Raw genomic sequence first — 16457 nt, 5'->3', positions numbered from 1 at the left:
AGTTTGGGGCCAGATTATGCAGAACCTTGTGGACCTTGTTACAAATTTTGGTCTTCTCCTGAGAGCTTTGGGAAGCCATTGTACGGTTTTATGTGGGAGAATAAGATAAACATGTTTGGAAAGATCATATGGCTCCCTTACAGGGACGCAGATTAGAAATCTGTGGAGATTAGTGTGGAGAGACCAGTTAGTTGTTTTGGCAAAAAATGATTTTTTTTTCCTTCGTGGACAGTTCTTTTGCTTTATACTCTAGTTATTGGCTTCACTGCATAAGCAAATCAATAATATTGAAAATATAAATAATAAAATAAGTAATAATGATAATACTCTATTTCTCATATTATCTCAAAGGCAGTGTCATTCCAGGACAGGGATGTCAAGTAGATGTTGTCTTGTTCATCCACTCCACGCCTTCCTAAAATGCTGTGCTGCGAAGGGTTCTGAGGTAGTGTCTACAGGATGTGGGGTGGGGGATGGTGGTCTCCATGACACTTATTTTCCCTTCAGATGGTAAATTCTTTCTCTTCTTTTGCCAGAAGTAACCATTTGTTTGTCAAGTTTTGTGGGTTCTACCTTTTAAGAATTTTTTTTACCCTGCCCTTTCCTCTCTTTTATTATTTCTCATCTGGACTTTTATAACAGTTTCCTATTCATCGTCATGTCTTCAGTCACATATCTAACCAAAAGTCTGTATAGTGATACTCTTTTTTTTTGAGGAACAAGAGCCAAGTTTTTAATTTGATCATTTCTTCTATTAGAAGTACTCCTTAATGACATCCTTGGCCTGAGACTCTTTGCTTAACTACCACACAACTGCAACCATCCACTTTACAGGGTTTTTCCTGTCTGTCAGTTTTACAGAGGCCTACCCATTCCCCTAGTTTCTTGTTACCATCAACCTTAATTAGGTTGATTTGTCATTCAGCACAAGGGCCTTTACCAACTTGACATAAGCTCATCAGAATTGGATGCAAGCACGCAAAGATGGGCTTGGCACTTGTCTAAGGCTTTGGCAGCTTTGGAATCCCACATGCTAGGCCGTCCTGGATGAGGGTGGTCTTCAGCACCTCTTGTAAAGCAGTATTAATGTCCATTACACCTCCAGTGGAAATGCTTTCCTCCACCAAGGCGGTGGGTTATGGCCACAGCAGTGGGTTATGGGTGGAGCCAAATCTTGAATGCCAGGGCCTCTACCTCCCACGCAATTCCCCAGCAACAGGGGAAGAGCACTATGGTGCTCTTTATAGATCTGATGACGCTGCTCTCTTTAAAGACCCTGTCTCCTCACGTGCGATAAAACATAAACTTTTTAGTGTGACATCCGAACTATCCATGTTTAGGCCTTTTAGTGTGACATCCGAACTATCCACGTTTAGGCCTTTGTTTTCCTCTTCAGCATCATCACTCATCCTTCCCACCTTTTCTTTTCTTTTTTTTTTTTTAACATATTTATTGGAGTATAATTGCTTTACAATGGTGTGTTAGTTTCTGCTGTATAACAAAGTGAATCAGCTACACATAAACATATATCCCCATAGCTCCTCCCTCTTGCATCTCCCTCCCACCCTCCCTAACCCACCTCTCTAGGTGGACACAAAGCACCAAGCTGATCTCCCTGTGCTATGTGGCTGCTTCCCGTTAGCTATCTGTTTTACATTTGGTAGTGTGTATATGTCAATGCCACTCTCTCACTTCGTCCCAGCTTGCCCTTCCCCCTCCCCATGTCCTCAAGTCCATTCTCTACGTCTGTGTCTTTATTCCTGTCCTGCCCCTAGGTTCTTCAGAACCTTTTTTTTTTTTTTTTTTTTAAGATTCCATATATATGTGTTAGCATACTGTATTTGTTTTTCTCTTTCTGACTTCACTCTGTATGACGGACTCTAGGCCCATCCACCTCACTACAAATAACTCAATTTCGTTTCTTTTTATGGCTGAGTAATATTCCATTGTATATATGTGCCACATCTTCTTTATCCATTCATCTGTTGATGGACACTTAGGTTGCTTCCATGTCCTGGCTATTATAAATAGAGCTGCATTGAACATTGTGGTACATGACTCTTTTTGAATTATGGTTTTCTCAAGGTATACGCCCAGTAGTGCTTCCCACCTTTTCTAATCTATGGTCCTGCAAACTATTTGCATTTCACAGAAAGGTATATTCTGTTGATTTTTATTTCCTTGACTTTGCACATGCCATTTCTTCTGCCTGTGTATCCTAAACTGGGTAGCTTGGCAAAAAGTTCTTCCTCTTTCAAGATATAGTTTAACTGTCACTCAGGTAGAATTAGCCATTCTTTCTCTGTCTTTTTTTTTTTTTTTTTGCGGTACGCGGGCCTCTCACTGCTATGGCCTCTCCCGTTGCGGAGCACAGGCTTCCGGACACGCAGGCTCAGTGGCCATGGCTCACGGGCCCAGCCGCTACGCGGCACGTGGGATCTTCCCGGACCGGAGCACGAACCCGCGTCCCCTGCATCGGCAGGCGGACTCCCAACCACTGCGCCACCAGGGAAGCCCTGTCTTTTTTTTTTTTAATCGTGTAGTGCTTTTACATTTATTATGACATCTGGAGGTCAATGAATTTTGTTTTCCTGGGTCTGGTCGTATTTGATCTCAATTCCTTGCACAATGACTGGCACATACTCAATAATTAAAATAAAAGAGCCTGTGTTTCACAGATGAGGAAACTGAGCCTGAAGGAATAAGTGACTTCACCAAGGTCTCATGGCAAAGCTGGGATACAAAACCAGTTTTTTAAAATTCCAGATCCAATATTTCTTTCATTGTACCTTGCCTGTAGTATAAAAATTTAAGAAATATTGTACTGTGAGTTAATTGAGTATTCTTTTTGTATAAAAATTGTGATAATGAAAATCCCGTTAACAGCTTACATTGTAAATTTAAGTGGATAGGGATCTACTTAGTTCCTTTTGGTTTGTTTGTTTGTTTGTTTGTTATTTATTTATTTATTTTTGCGGTATGCGGGCCTCTCACTGTTGTGGCCTCTCCTGTTGCGGAGCACAGGCTCCGGACGGGCAGGCTCAGCAGCCATGGCTCACGGGCCCAGCTGCTCCGCGGCATGTGGGATCTTCCCGGACCGGGGCACGAACTCGTGTCCCCTGCATCGGCAGGCGGACTCCCAACCACTGCACCACCAGGGAAGCCCCTTGGTTTATATTAATGCTTCAAGGTGAATAGGCTATAATTTTTCATGATTGAGAGTGTGGCCTATGGTGGAAAAGCCAATTGAACAAATAGTATGTACAATTTTTCATGTCATATTTGAATATTGGAAAATAGGAGACAAAAAATTGAAAAGCTGAGTATTTTATGATATACTAAGGGTCTGTTCTGGATATTAAAGCTATAGTTGAGCTCTCATGCCGTCATTCAGTGACTTTTATTCCTGTTTATATAACCTAAAGCACTTGTTGAACACCATTGTAAGCAGTTTACATGTGACGCTTACAACCCTACGTGTTAAGTATGTTATTATTCCCACTTTACATACAAGGAAACAGAGACACAGATGGTAACTTGCTAAACTAAATGTAACAGAACTAGTAAATGGGTGAGTTAGCATTTGAACCCAGGCAGTCTGGTTCAAGAGCCCAAACCCTTAACTAGGATGCTAAGCTTTGTTAGTTATTTTGTTTTCAGAGGAGCTACAAAGATGAAAAGATAGGGCCTCTGCTCTCAAGAGAATTGATAGTGTAAGGGGGAATAAAGATATGGAAATGGGAGAGGTAATTATTTGCTGGGTGACTGCTCCCTGCCAGAAGGTATGCTAAGTATGTCTTACCTATTCTCATTTAAACCCTACAAACGTAGAAGGGAAGTATCCTTCCCCCATTTTACAAAGGAGGGAACTGAAGGAAGGACAGGTTAAGTAACTTACAAACTCAAAGGAAGCATCAGAGCTAGAATAGGAACTTAGTTTTGACTGGCTTCAAGCATATATTCTTTCTGTTGCTTTGTGTCACTTCTGTACAGATATAAAATCACAGTATTATGTAATTACTGTAATTTTAAATATTGTGTAAGGTGCATTGGGAGCACAGGGAAAGGATCCCTTATGTCTGTCTAGGGAGGAGGGGAAGGCTTCACAGCGTGGGTAGCACGTGAGTTATAGCAATTGATTAAGATCTTCAGACAGAGAGAAGAGCATGTGCCAAGTCATGGAGGGGTGAGAGAATATGGTGTGTTTAGTGGTTGAGTATTTCAATAGTAAAGTGGGAGAAGAGAATAGATTTTAGATGTTTAGGTAGAATTGATCCAACTTAGAGATAGCAAATGAAGTATGAGGGTCAAGGAGGATCCAGGAATACTCAAGAGGTTTCTGGCTTCAGTAAGTTGAGTTTGTGATGATACCATTTACTGAGGAGCTAGGAACAGGATTTGGGGGGAAGTAATAAGTATTGGAATCTGTTGTGTTTAAGGGGCTTGTGGTACATTCAAGTGGTAATTTGCACTGGGAGGCATTTGCCCATATGGATGTGGTATTTAGAGATTAGAGAGTTATCTACCTGTAGGTATAGTGTTGCCAGATAAAAATGTAGAATGCTCAGTTAAATTTGATTACCAAATGAACAATGAATATTTTTTTCATATAAGTATGTTGCATGCAATGTTTGGGACTTACTTATACTAAAGAATTATTTGTTGTTTATTTGAAATTCAAATTTAACTGGTCATTTTATATTTTTATTTGCTATATCTGATAACCCTATATAGGTGCTAGTTGAAGTCATGAAGGTGGATGAGATTGTTCAGGGAACAAAAGTAGAGAAAAGAGAGTAGAGCTCAGGATAGAAAGCTGGGAACTAGATTAACTTAGTGCTTCAAAATGGCTTCAAAGTAGTCCCTCAAGCAGCAGCCTCATCATTACCTGGGAACTTGTTAGAAACGTATATTCTTGGGCCCTGCTCCAGACCTGCTGAATCAGAAATTCTGAGGCTGAAACCCAACACTCTATGTCTTAATAAGACTTTTAGGGGCTTCTGATGCCACTGAATTTGGAACCATTGACTTCAGGGGTGAATATAAGATCAATGAAGGATACTAAGAAATAGTAATGATGAATTGAAGTAATAACAACAACAAGACAACCAGTGGAATGTCACTGGTGGAAGACAACCAGTGGAATCATTGGCAGTGTCAGATGTATCTGAGAAGCCAAGTAGGATAAAACCTAAAATTGTTTGTTGAATTACACAATAGTGAGATGATTGGTTATCTTAAAACACCTTCAGTTGAAGCAGTAGCCTGATTGCATTGTGTTCAGGAGGGAATCAAAGTGAGGAAGTAGAGAAAGAACGGAATACTTTTTCTCTAAGTTTGGTTGTAAAGGGAGAGAGAAGAGAGGGCAGTAGTTCCTTAGGGAATAGGTTCCTTATAAGCTGAAGGGAAGAAACCTATATGGAGGTTGTGAAAGGAACAAAGGCAAGAATGACTGAGACTGTCTTGAGGATCTCCACATTTGCTGCCCATGCTGAACTTTTGCTGAACTCTCTAACATAAAACTGCTGAATAGTTGCTGAGTTGCCAAAAGGAAAGAACGATGCTGAGAACTGGACTCTTTCTGGACTAAGGAAACCATACCTTTCCCTAGTAATGGATGAGACGTGCTCGATAACCCAATCGTATGAACAGAACAGATTTATCTTCCAATCCAGATTCTTGGTAAACAGCTTGTGTAAGCCTGTGTGAACTTCCTCCTTTTCCCCATAAAAACCTCTACCCATTTTCCTCCACTGGGAGACTATTCTGGGTTCTTCCAGAATCTGTGATCCCTGAGTTACAATTCTAAGAAACCAAATAAACTACCTTTTTGCTTCTTTACAGTTCATGCTGCTTTTAGTTGACAAGGTGGAGAGAGGCTGAGAATATACAAAGACAGTATGAAGTGCTGTAAGAAGGGAGAGGGAAAGGGATCCTGAACATAAGCACTGTTTTAGTCATGGCTGAGAAGGTTGCCTTTTCATGTAAGGTTCAAGGACAGTTTGCTGATCAATTTGTAGGCATGGCGGAGGGGGAGAATCAGGATGTTGCAGAAATTCTTACTTAGCTGCTTCTATTTTCTTGGTGGAGTAGAAACATTACTGAGCAGGAAGTATGTGGGGTTGGGACTTACGAGTGATGGAGGTGTGGAACAGTTACTTTATGAAGTAAAAGAAACTGACTAGGGAAGTGTAACAGGCATATTAGAAAAATACTAGAGATTAAATTGATGATAAGACAATAATTTTTTATTGAGTCTTAAGTGTTCTTTCTGGTAAGTTGAAGGAGGTGTATATAGGTACTTTTAACTTCCTCCTCTTTTTGCAAGTGCCAATGAATATTGTTATTTAAGTATAATGTTTAAGAACATTTGAATTGAATGAACTTGAATGTCCACTTTGAATTGAATTAACTTAGATTCATTCATTCAACAAATATTTATTCGATGTGATAATTATGAAAATAGTAAGAGCTAGCATTTTTGTTGTTAAATCATGTTTAACTTCTGGCTAACTGTAAGGCATCACACTACGTACTAAATCATTTATCATTAATGATAATTAATCATTTATTAAATGATAATCATTTATTAAATCATTTATCCCCCATAAATCTAGTCCAGTGGGTTAGATAATATTATCTTTATAGATAAGGAAGTTGAAACTGAGAAAGATTAAATAACTTATTTAAGAACCGGGATCGCTAGTGTTCTGGCATTCCTGCGGCATACCCCTTTCCTTTTCTTCCCTTCTTGGGGCCTTGGGGTCATGGGCAGCATTCTGTATTCTGGCTGATTGGCACAATGCTTGAGTGGCCTGGCAGGGGAGTGGGCCACATGCACGTGGAGGGCACTGTGGACCGGAGGGAGGCACACAGCATGGCTGAAAACTGAGAGCCCCGTGGGGCCATCGAGGCTGAGCTGGACCCGGTTTAGTACACCCTGTGGAAGCGGCTTCCCCACTGCCTGCGCCGGAAGCCCAATGACATTTCTGTCAACATGAAGACTGACGTTAAGGCTCAGCTGGCCCACTGCCAGAAACTGCTGGACGGACGGGCATGGGGTCAGAACTCATGCACTGAGATCTACATCCACGGCTTGGGCCTGGCCATCAACTGCACCATCGGCATTGCCCTACAGCTTCAGGCTGGCAGCTTCGGGTCCCTGCAGGTGGTGCCAGTACCTCCACTGTGGAGCTTGTCGATGAGCTGGAACCAGAGACTTACACGAGAGAGCTGCTGACCCAGATCTACAGCAACTCAGCCATCCACATCTGTGTCTTTAGGGTCGCACCCAAGTCATTGAAATGAGGCTGGCCCGTCTTATCCACCCACCGCATACAGCTAGGCTCATATATGGCTCTACTGAGTACTGTCATGGACCTTCTACCAGAAGCATGTAGGAAAAAGCCTGTCCTCCTTGCAGCCCGAGGACTATGAATTCAGAGGGCGAATATTGTCTTTTGTTGGGCCCAAGCAGTGGGTCTTTCTGAATCTTTGTGTTCTGTAACCATTGCCCTATACAGTCAAACATATCAAGTTGTGTTGGTGCCAGGCCACCCCACTGCAAAAAAAAAAACAAACCAGGATCACTTCTGTTTCTGTCTGCTCCCAGAACCCATAGTCTTTGTTATGTTGACTGTGCTGGGTGTTGAATGTACAGAGGTGGAAAAAGAGATATGGTCCCTGTCCCTGGTGGACATGGTCCTTTTGGTCTAGTGTATGTGTGGGGGAGGAGGAGGGGTGTTAGACATTAAACAGATTATCACCCAAATAAATATGATATGATGTATTATGACAAGTGCTATGAGTGAAAGGAGAGGGGAGAAGCTACAACAGGGGAACTTAATTTCCATTGGGGACCAGGGTTTGAATTCATTATAGTAATTATGTTATATTGTATTTATATATTTAGGAGGGAAACAGCATGGGTTTTGAAACAGACCTGGGTTTGATTCCCATCTGTACACTTAGTATCTTTGTGACCTTGGACAAGTTGATGAACATCTCTAAGCCTCACTTTCCTCATCCATAAAGAAGGTTCAATAATTCTTACCTTATAGGCAGCAGTTTGGTGCCATAACGTACATCATCGGAAGTGGTAAATTAATGTAGTGGTTCTTAATCTTTGGCATTTAATATTCCAAAGAAATTCCAAAGTAACTCTGGGAACTGATACATTTGTCATTTATTTTGCTAAGTATAGGGAGATTAAAAATACAACTACCATTTATTATCACCATTGTTTCAAAAAAGTAAGACTCTTTTTAAAAACTTTGAGGGCTTCCCTGGTGGCGCAGTGGTTAAGAATCCGCCTGCCAGTGCAGGCCACACGGGTTTGAGCCCTGGTCCGGGAAGATCCCACATGCCACGAAGCAACTAAGCCCATGCACCACAACTACTGAGCCTGCGCTCTAGAGCCCGCGAACCACAACTACTGAAGCCCGCGTGCCACAACTACTGAGCCCATGCACCACAACTATGGAGCCTGCGAGCCACAACTACTGAAGCCCATGCGCCTAGGGCCCATGCTCTGCAACAAGAGAAGCCACCGCAATGACAAGCCAATGCACCGCAACGAAGAGTAGCCTCCACTCGCCACAACTAGAGAAAGCCTGCGCACAGCAACGAAGACCCAACGCAGTCACAAATAAAATAAATAAAATACTATAACTAAAAAAAAAACAACACTGTCATTTAAAAAAATAAATAAACTTTATTTGAAATACATAAGGCTGTTTTAGCAACAACCCCCCCCCGCCCCCGCCACTCCAAAATGTAGGGTAGTTCTGATCTCAGAATAAAGGGCACTCTTTTTCAAGTCAGGTATATGTATTTTAATTTCTTTCATGATTACGTGTTATTTTAAAGCATTTTGAAGAATATATTAAAGATAAACCTGATTTAAGCTGTGTTGATTTTTTGTATAATGAGCAGATTGCATTGAAACTCGTGTCTTTTCTGACATTAAGAGATATGCCACTTGCAAATCTGTTGGCTAAAATTACTAATTTGATCCAAACTCTAAATCATTCAAATTTAATTTCATTTACTGCTCCGTTATAAACACAGCCTATAAAAGGTGTAGTGCTCAGCATTGAAATAGCTGTGTATTACTCCCATATATCAAGATTACATTTGAGAAGTAGATATAACTATCATAAAAGATTCTTCAATTCTAAAGATCCTTTTTGTAAAGATTAAATCTAGGGCTTCCCTGGTGGTGCAGTGGTTAAGAATCTGCCTGCCAATGCAGGGCACACAGGTTTGAGCCCTGATCTGGGAAGATCCCACATGCTGTGGAGCAACTAAGCCTGTGCGCCACAACTACTGAGCCTGCGCTCTACAGCCCACAAGCCACAACTGCTGAGTCTGTGTGCTACAACTGCTGAAGCCTGTGCACCTAGAGCCTGTGCTCCGCAGCAAGAGAAGCCATCTCAATGAGAAGCCTGCCCACCGCAACAAAGAGTAGCCCACGCTCAGCAACAAAGACCCAATGCTGTCCCCCCCCCAAAAAAGGATTAAATCTAGTCTAATAACTTGTAAATTTTGACTTTTGAGGTATTTGAAGGCGATTACGACTATAATGTAGAAGAGATGAATATGACAGAGTTATTTTTTTGTTTCAATTTCTAGTTTCCTCAGTACTAACACTGTATTCATTTCTCTCTCGCTCTTCTTTTTTTTTCTTTAAGGAATATGTACATGCTTCAAAGCCGAAAACTCAAGAAAGTGAACTGAAAATTAGTGCTGTCTTTTCAGTCAGTGACAGCCCTCTTGGTAAGAAACAGAACTGTAAGTTAGTTAGAATCAGTATTTGTTATATTCTGACCAGCAGAATTGAGGGAAAGTACCTCATGTAAGTCTTTTTCTTCCTTTAAACAAAGCAGTGTTTTTCAAACTGGCTAGCTGGTCTTGACCAGTATTTTAAAAAGTGGAATATAATTACAGTTGGTCCTTGAACAACATGGGTTTGAACTACGCAGGTCCACTTAAAGGTGATTTTTTTCAATAAATATAGTACCTGTATTTTTATTCTACACATCTGTAAATTAACTAAGCGTGGGGACATTTTTATGTTCTATTGGAGATCACAATATGTGGAATCAGAAGAACTAGGGTTTGAGTCCTGATTCTATCCAGACTGTTTCAGCTTCCTGCCCTTGGATGAGTCATTTATCAGTTCTTTTGTTTTTGAGACAGTGATAGCAGGACACGGATTTTTGACTGCGTGGGGTCGGCGCCCCTAACCTCTGAGTTGTTTAAGGGTCAACTGTATATCAGAGTGTGGTGCATATAGTAAGGAAACATATTATTTCATGAAACTACTGTTTCAGTTATTAAATTTTATATACATATACACACACATGCATGCACACACATGCACATACAGATGTATGTGTGTGTCTCTTGGGTTATAATGTGAAATGTAGTTCTAACTATGTATCATGGTTAAAAAGTTTGAAGCTGCCTGTTTTAGAGTGGTTATTGCCTCAATATTGGATTTCAAGACTGAGGGAATTTATCCTAAAAAATAGAGAATGTATATATGTTCATGTTGCTGTGAAAACAGTTTTTGTTGTTGTTGTTTTTTCTTATTTTGTTTTTATAGCCCAACAGTTGACCCCAGGCTTTCAGCTTTCTCTTGCATCACCTGGCCCAAATATATCGCTTCCTTCAGTTCCAGCCGTAGCTATTCAGGTTTTTTGTTCTGGTTGCAAAAAAATGCTTTATAAGGGGCAAACTGCATTTCATAAGACAGGATCTACTCAGCTCTTTTGCTCCACAAGGTGCATCATCGGATATTCTTCACCTGTCTGCCTACCACCTCCTCCCAAGAAAACCTGTGCAAACTGCTCAAAGTATGAAATTCTTAATTATATCCCTTACTTTTTAAGTGTTTTTAGTTCAAATGTGCTCTTGCTATTTTAAATCTCTTTAGCTCATTTCCCTGGAAATACTTTTTAGCTAATTGAGAAGTTTGCAAATTCTAAAGTTTTGTAAAGTTAAATAAGTGACTTGATGTAAAAAAGTATTGCTTAGACCAGTTTTCCTATCTCTTTCAATTAGAAAGAAATAAATTATTTGTGAGAAACTATAGGACCACTCATATATTGTGTGTCTACTGTAATTGTAGACAACAACTATTCAAAATTGTTATCTTGAAAGTTATTGAAGTATAGAATGAAATAATATCACCCTTATAATAGTATATGAAAATTATTTAATTCTTTAGAAGGTAAATGGCCACAAAAATAATGCATTTATTCCTGAAAAGTCCTTGTGAGCTTTTGTTGGGGGTCATTGTTACTTTATAATAATGCATAGTTGCAGAGAGAGGAAGAAATAGCAACAAAGTTACATAAACTTCTTTCTCTGCCTCAGTAAGTTTGAAGAATTTGGCACGTTTTACCTATTTGTGTGGTAGTGCAATTCTAGGAATACAGTGTGTTGCCAGTAATCACTAATGTAGAGCAAGGAAAGTTAAGTGCTTGGTTTTAGATTGTAGCTCTATCACTTACTAGCTATATGAGCTTGGGCCAGATATTTAACCTTTCTAAGCCTTAATTTTTTTTTTTTTTTTTCTGGCGATATGTGGGCCTCTCACTGTTGTGGCCTCTCCCGTTGCGGAGCACAGGCTCCGGACGCGCAGGCTCAGCGGCCATGGCTCACGGGCCCAGCCGCTCCGCGGCATGTGGGATCTTCCCAGACTGGGGCACGAACCCATGTCCCCTGCATCGGCAGGTGGACTCTCAACCACTGCGCCACCAGGGAAGCCCCATAAGCCTTAATTTCTTCATTGGTAAATAGTATCTACTTCCTCAGGTTTTAATGAGACAGTGTTGGCACAGGACCTAGCACATAGCAAATGCTTAATAAGTGGGATCCTATTATTTTTAATAATAAATTTGGTATTATGTATATTTAACATATAATTTATAGGCCTCTATTTTGTCTTTGGCGATATATGATAGTTTCTTTATCTGCTTGGTGTGTTGGCCTTAGGTATCTAAAAGTAGATCCTGTTAAAATGGAAATCCCCAACTAAAAGGAAAGAGGAATTTTAAAACATTTTACTTAAATATTCAAATTTAGTTTTGTTCCAAAATGCCCTTCTAATACCTTACTTTAACTCTTTTATGTCATTCTCATAAAACTGATCTGGAAGAGTAAATTTAGTTTTTTGTTTTTAGATATTCAATCTCAACATATCAGATATCAAGAGGAAATTAATTAAATTTTAAAGAACATAACACCGCCTATACATCCAAATACATATCCTCTTAAAAGCAGTCACTCTTGTCATTGGCTTTTTACCACAATGCTGTTGTTATTCAAAATTTTTTTTTGTCTCTTGATTTTGCATTGCCTTCAGAGGCTGTGAAACATTCCTTTAGACTAAGTTAGGTGATAAATCTATCTTTCAAGCTGGGGTTTGATTTTTGCACATTGCCAAAAGTTACTTGATGTCTTACCAGCTGACTACTGTAGATGATTAAACTGAGTCATACTGTTAAACATAGTCTCTGACTATAAAATTAAAAAGTTGTGCTTAGAGTTCCTATAAACTAAAAGAGAAATTAGAAAAAATGTTTGAGCCATGTTGTTGGGAGAGGTATGGTTTCTGTAAGATGAATGTTAAGATGTAACATATATTTGGATGTATAAAGTTTAGAATGCATTTATATTTATGTGCACAGATTTTCATTAAAAAGTCATTCTCATTGGTTTACTTATATATACATAGCACTGGCAGATTTACATTATTAAATAAAATTCTTAATTGCTTTGATTTTAGTAGAAAAATTACTTTTCAAAATTAATACTTCATCTGCATGTAGGCATATCCACTTGATTTCCAAGATTCACTGTCGTATTAGTAAGGCTAGGTGAGTTTTAGAACATTAAAGTAGTGCTCTGTTGCAGTTTTTTTATATTTTTAATTTTTTTTTTTATTTTGGCCGTGTGGTGCGGCCTGCAGGATCTTAGCATGCGGGATCTTAGTTCCCTGACCAGAGATCAAATCTGAGCCCCCTGCATTGGGAGCACGGAGTCTTAACCACTGGACCACCAGAGAAGTCCCTGTTGCTGTTATTCTTTTGTAGTTTACTTCTGTATAATAAAGGTACAGGATGGAAGGCAGAATAGTGGAATGATGAAGTCCATGGACTGTAGAATCAGACTGCCTCGATTTGTACTCTGGCTTCACTGCTTACCAGCTGAATGACTTTGGCAAGTCATTACTTAACCTTTCTGATTTGGTGTCCTAATAATACTTACCTTACAGAGTTTTTTGATAATTAAATTGGATAATTTGAGTAAAGAGAACAATGTCTGGCACGTAGAAATTACCCAGTACATTATTGTAGTACATAATATTATTGCCATTAATTTTCTTTACTGTGTGGTCATTAATTAGAAACTAGTGTTTCTAATTAATGACTATTTCCTTCAGTTTTTATACTTGTCAGAAGAATGGCAATAACTTAGTCTCTGTTTTTACTGGCAGTGCTTATTGTAACAATTAGCTCTTACAGAATAACTCTACAAGTCTCATAGAACAACTCAGTTATTTGTATTCTTTTTGTTTCATTCTTGTTTCCATCTGTCCTCTGATACCAAGCCTTAATAGCGCTTTTGTCTGTCATTTGTTTCTTTGGTCTCTTCAGTTATAGTGAAGATTTATATACCATGCTAATTTTTAATGCTAATCTTTGGTAGTTCATCTGTTTCCCAAATCTTACATTTAAATAAAAAGTTTTTTCATTCCTTGTTTCATTCATGTTTCTACTCTTGGCAGCTACTGGCTAGTAAGAGGACAGTGTTTTGTGGTCTGGAGTTGTGGGATGGCCACTTGTTCTATTGGCTCCAGTGGATGAAACTTGGTTGGAGCTGGAAGCCTCAATGTTTTTTTCATGAGCATCTGCCTAGATATATTTTAAATGTAGATCTCCTTCAACACATCTATGAATTCAGTATTATGAACTCCATTTTATACATGAGGAAATTGAGACAGTAATTGCCTCACTCATTGTCACTCAGATGATAAGTAATAGAACTAATCATCAAACCCAGTTTTCCAGATGCCTTTTCCAGGGCCACCCATTTACTACTATACAATAGCTGCCCTTAGTAAATGTAGTTATTTTAGCTCACAAAGAGGAAGAAATTACAATTACGAAGAACACATTTCATTTTGCCTTTGTTATTTATTTTTAGAGACATTTTAAATCCAAAGGATGTGATCACAACCGGATTTGAAAATTCCTCTCCTAGCAAAGATTTCTGCAGCCAATCATGCCTTTCTTCTTATGAGCTAAAGAAAAAACCTGTTGTTACCATATATACCAATAGCATTTCAACTAGGTGCAGTATGTGTCAGAAGAATGCTGATGTAAGTTACATTTCACCTTTATTGGGATTCTCTTCACAGATTAGAGGTTTTTAACCGGCTTTGCTTATTTTGTATCTGTATGTGTTTTTATTTTCTAGATTCGATTTGAAGTTAAATATCAAAATGTGGTACATGGTCTTTGTAGTGATGCCTGTTTTTCAAAATTTCATTCTACCAACAACCTTACCATGAACTGTTGTGAGAACTGTGGGAGCTATTGTTATAGTAGCTCTGGTCCTTGCCAGTCCCAGAAGGTTTTTAGTTCAACAAGTATCACAGCATATAAACAGGTATGAATATCAGTCTGTTGTGTACAGTTGGGCTTACCCCTTCTGAGATGGCTGCACAGGGATGAAGTGCAGAATAAAAGAATGAACTCTTCCCATCAGTTGATCTTGGTGTGTGATTTCCCCTCCTGAAAAATGGGATAGATTCTGATGTTGTAAGGGTTGATTTTGATAGTGAGATGATATAGGTGAACTAGGTCATTTTTTAGGGTTTCCTTCATGGCCAAGAATTCACAAATATAATTTCATGATTTGCTATGAGTCTGAAATATTCTGTGACATATTGATAGTGAAGAAAACCCCATATTATTGTGAATAAACTATGACCAAGAGTTAAAAGATGATACAATCAGCAAATACAAAACATATCTTTTTCTTTTTAGAAAATATATATTTTAAATGTGTCTTGGAATAAATTGTAATTATTCTGGCAACATTGCCTTATTAAAATACTGTAGCTTTTTTCTTTCTTTCTTCTATTTTCCAACTGCCTTTTTTAAAATTTTAGCTTATTTTTATTAGTTTCGTTACTAAATATATTAATTTGTGTCAGTTTAATTATTGCTGAATAATATGGGGTCTTTAAAAAGTTATTTTTTTAAAAAGGTATAAATGATAATTAAAAGTTTTTTTCAGTTAGGATGTTTGGTTTATTTTTAATTCCTTTGAGCAGTTGGTAATAGATGTTCATCTTTGGAAAGTATCTCTTTTCTAGAAACTTAGCCACTTTTTGCAGTCTGGTTACTACTTTCACAAGAATAAAATCCATGTTTTATATATATGTGTGTGTGTATATATATACATATATATATATGTATTCCAAAAATCAGTTCCATTCCTGATTTTCTTACTGGTATTATACCCTATCAACTGCATGAATGATGTCCCTCTTTTACCAGGAAGATTATGTATTGTAACTTTGCAATTTATATTTTCCTTTTACTTCCCTATTTAATTCATTACTAAAAGACCTTATATTGTGTCAGTGACAGTATAGGGTAGCCGTTAGGAGCTTGGACTTTGGAGCCAGATGAAGTAAGTTTAGTCTCCTACTCTATTGTTTCTTTGTTAATTTTTTTTTTTTTACAACTTTATTGGAGTATAATTACTTCACAATGGTGTATTAGTCTCTGCTTTATAACACAGTGAATCAGTTATACATATACATCTGTTCCCATATCCCTTCCCTCTTGCATCTCCCTCCCTCCCACCCTCCCTATCCCACCCCTCTAGGTGGTCACAAAGCACCGAGCTGATCTCCCTGTGCTATGCGGCTGCTTCCCACTAGCTATCTACCTTACGTTTGGTAGTATATATATGTCCGTGCCTCTCTCTCGCTTTGTCACAGCTTACCCTTCCCCCTCCCCATATCCTCAAGTCCATTCTCAAGTAGGTCTGTGTCTTTATTCCTGTTTTACCCCTAGGTTCTTCATGACATTTTCTTTTCATAAATTCCATATATATGTCTTAGCATACGGTATTTGTCTTTCTCTTTCTGACTTCACTCTGTATGACAGACTCTAGGTCTATCCACCTCATTACAAATAGCTCAATTACATTTCTTTTTTTTTTTTTTTTTTTTTTTTGCGGTACGCGGGCCTCTCACTGTTGTGGCCTCTCCCGTTGCGGAGCACAGGCTCCGGACGCGCAGGCCCAGCGGCCATGGCTCACGGGCCCAGCCGCTCCGCGGCATATGGGATCCTCCCAGACCGGGACACGAACCCGTATCCCCTGCATCGGCAGGCGGACTCTCAACCACCGCGCCACCAGGGAGGCCC

General features: G+C 39.1%; 2 pseudogenes across 2 annotated transcripts; one reads left to right on the top strand and one right to left on the bottom strand.

Annotated features, from left to right (window-relative positions):
* Positions 1–754: 754 nt before the first annotated feature.
* Positions 755–1115, bottom strand: LOC307048941 (small ribosomal subunit protein eS12-like; annotated as a pseudogene). The gene has a single exon. The product of its transcript is annotated as a small ribosomal subunit protein eS12-like (transcript).
* Positions 1116–6873: 5758 nt separating this feature from the next.
* Positions 6874–7308, top strand: LOC307064050 (ribonuclease P protein subunit p20-like; annotated as a pseudogene). Its single transcript has one exon. The product of its transcript is annotated as a ribonuclease P protein subunit p20-like (transcript).
* The last annotated feature ends 9149 nt before the right edge of the window (positions 7309–16457 follow it).

This window comes from Hyperoodon ampullatus (assembly GCF_949752795.1).
Source record: "Hyperoodon ampullatus genome assembly, chromosome: 2".
NCBI classification, from domain to species: Eukaryota; Metazoa; Chordata; class Mammalia; order Artiodactyla; family Ziphiidae; genus Hyperoodon; species Hyperoodon ampullatus.
Note: the sequence above shows the minus strand (reverse complement) of the source record. Positions and strands in the feature narration are given on the sequence as shown.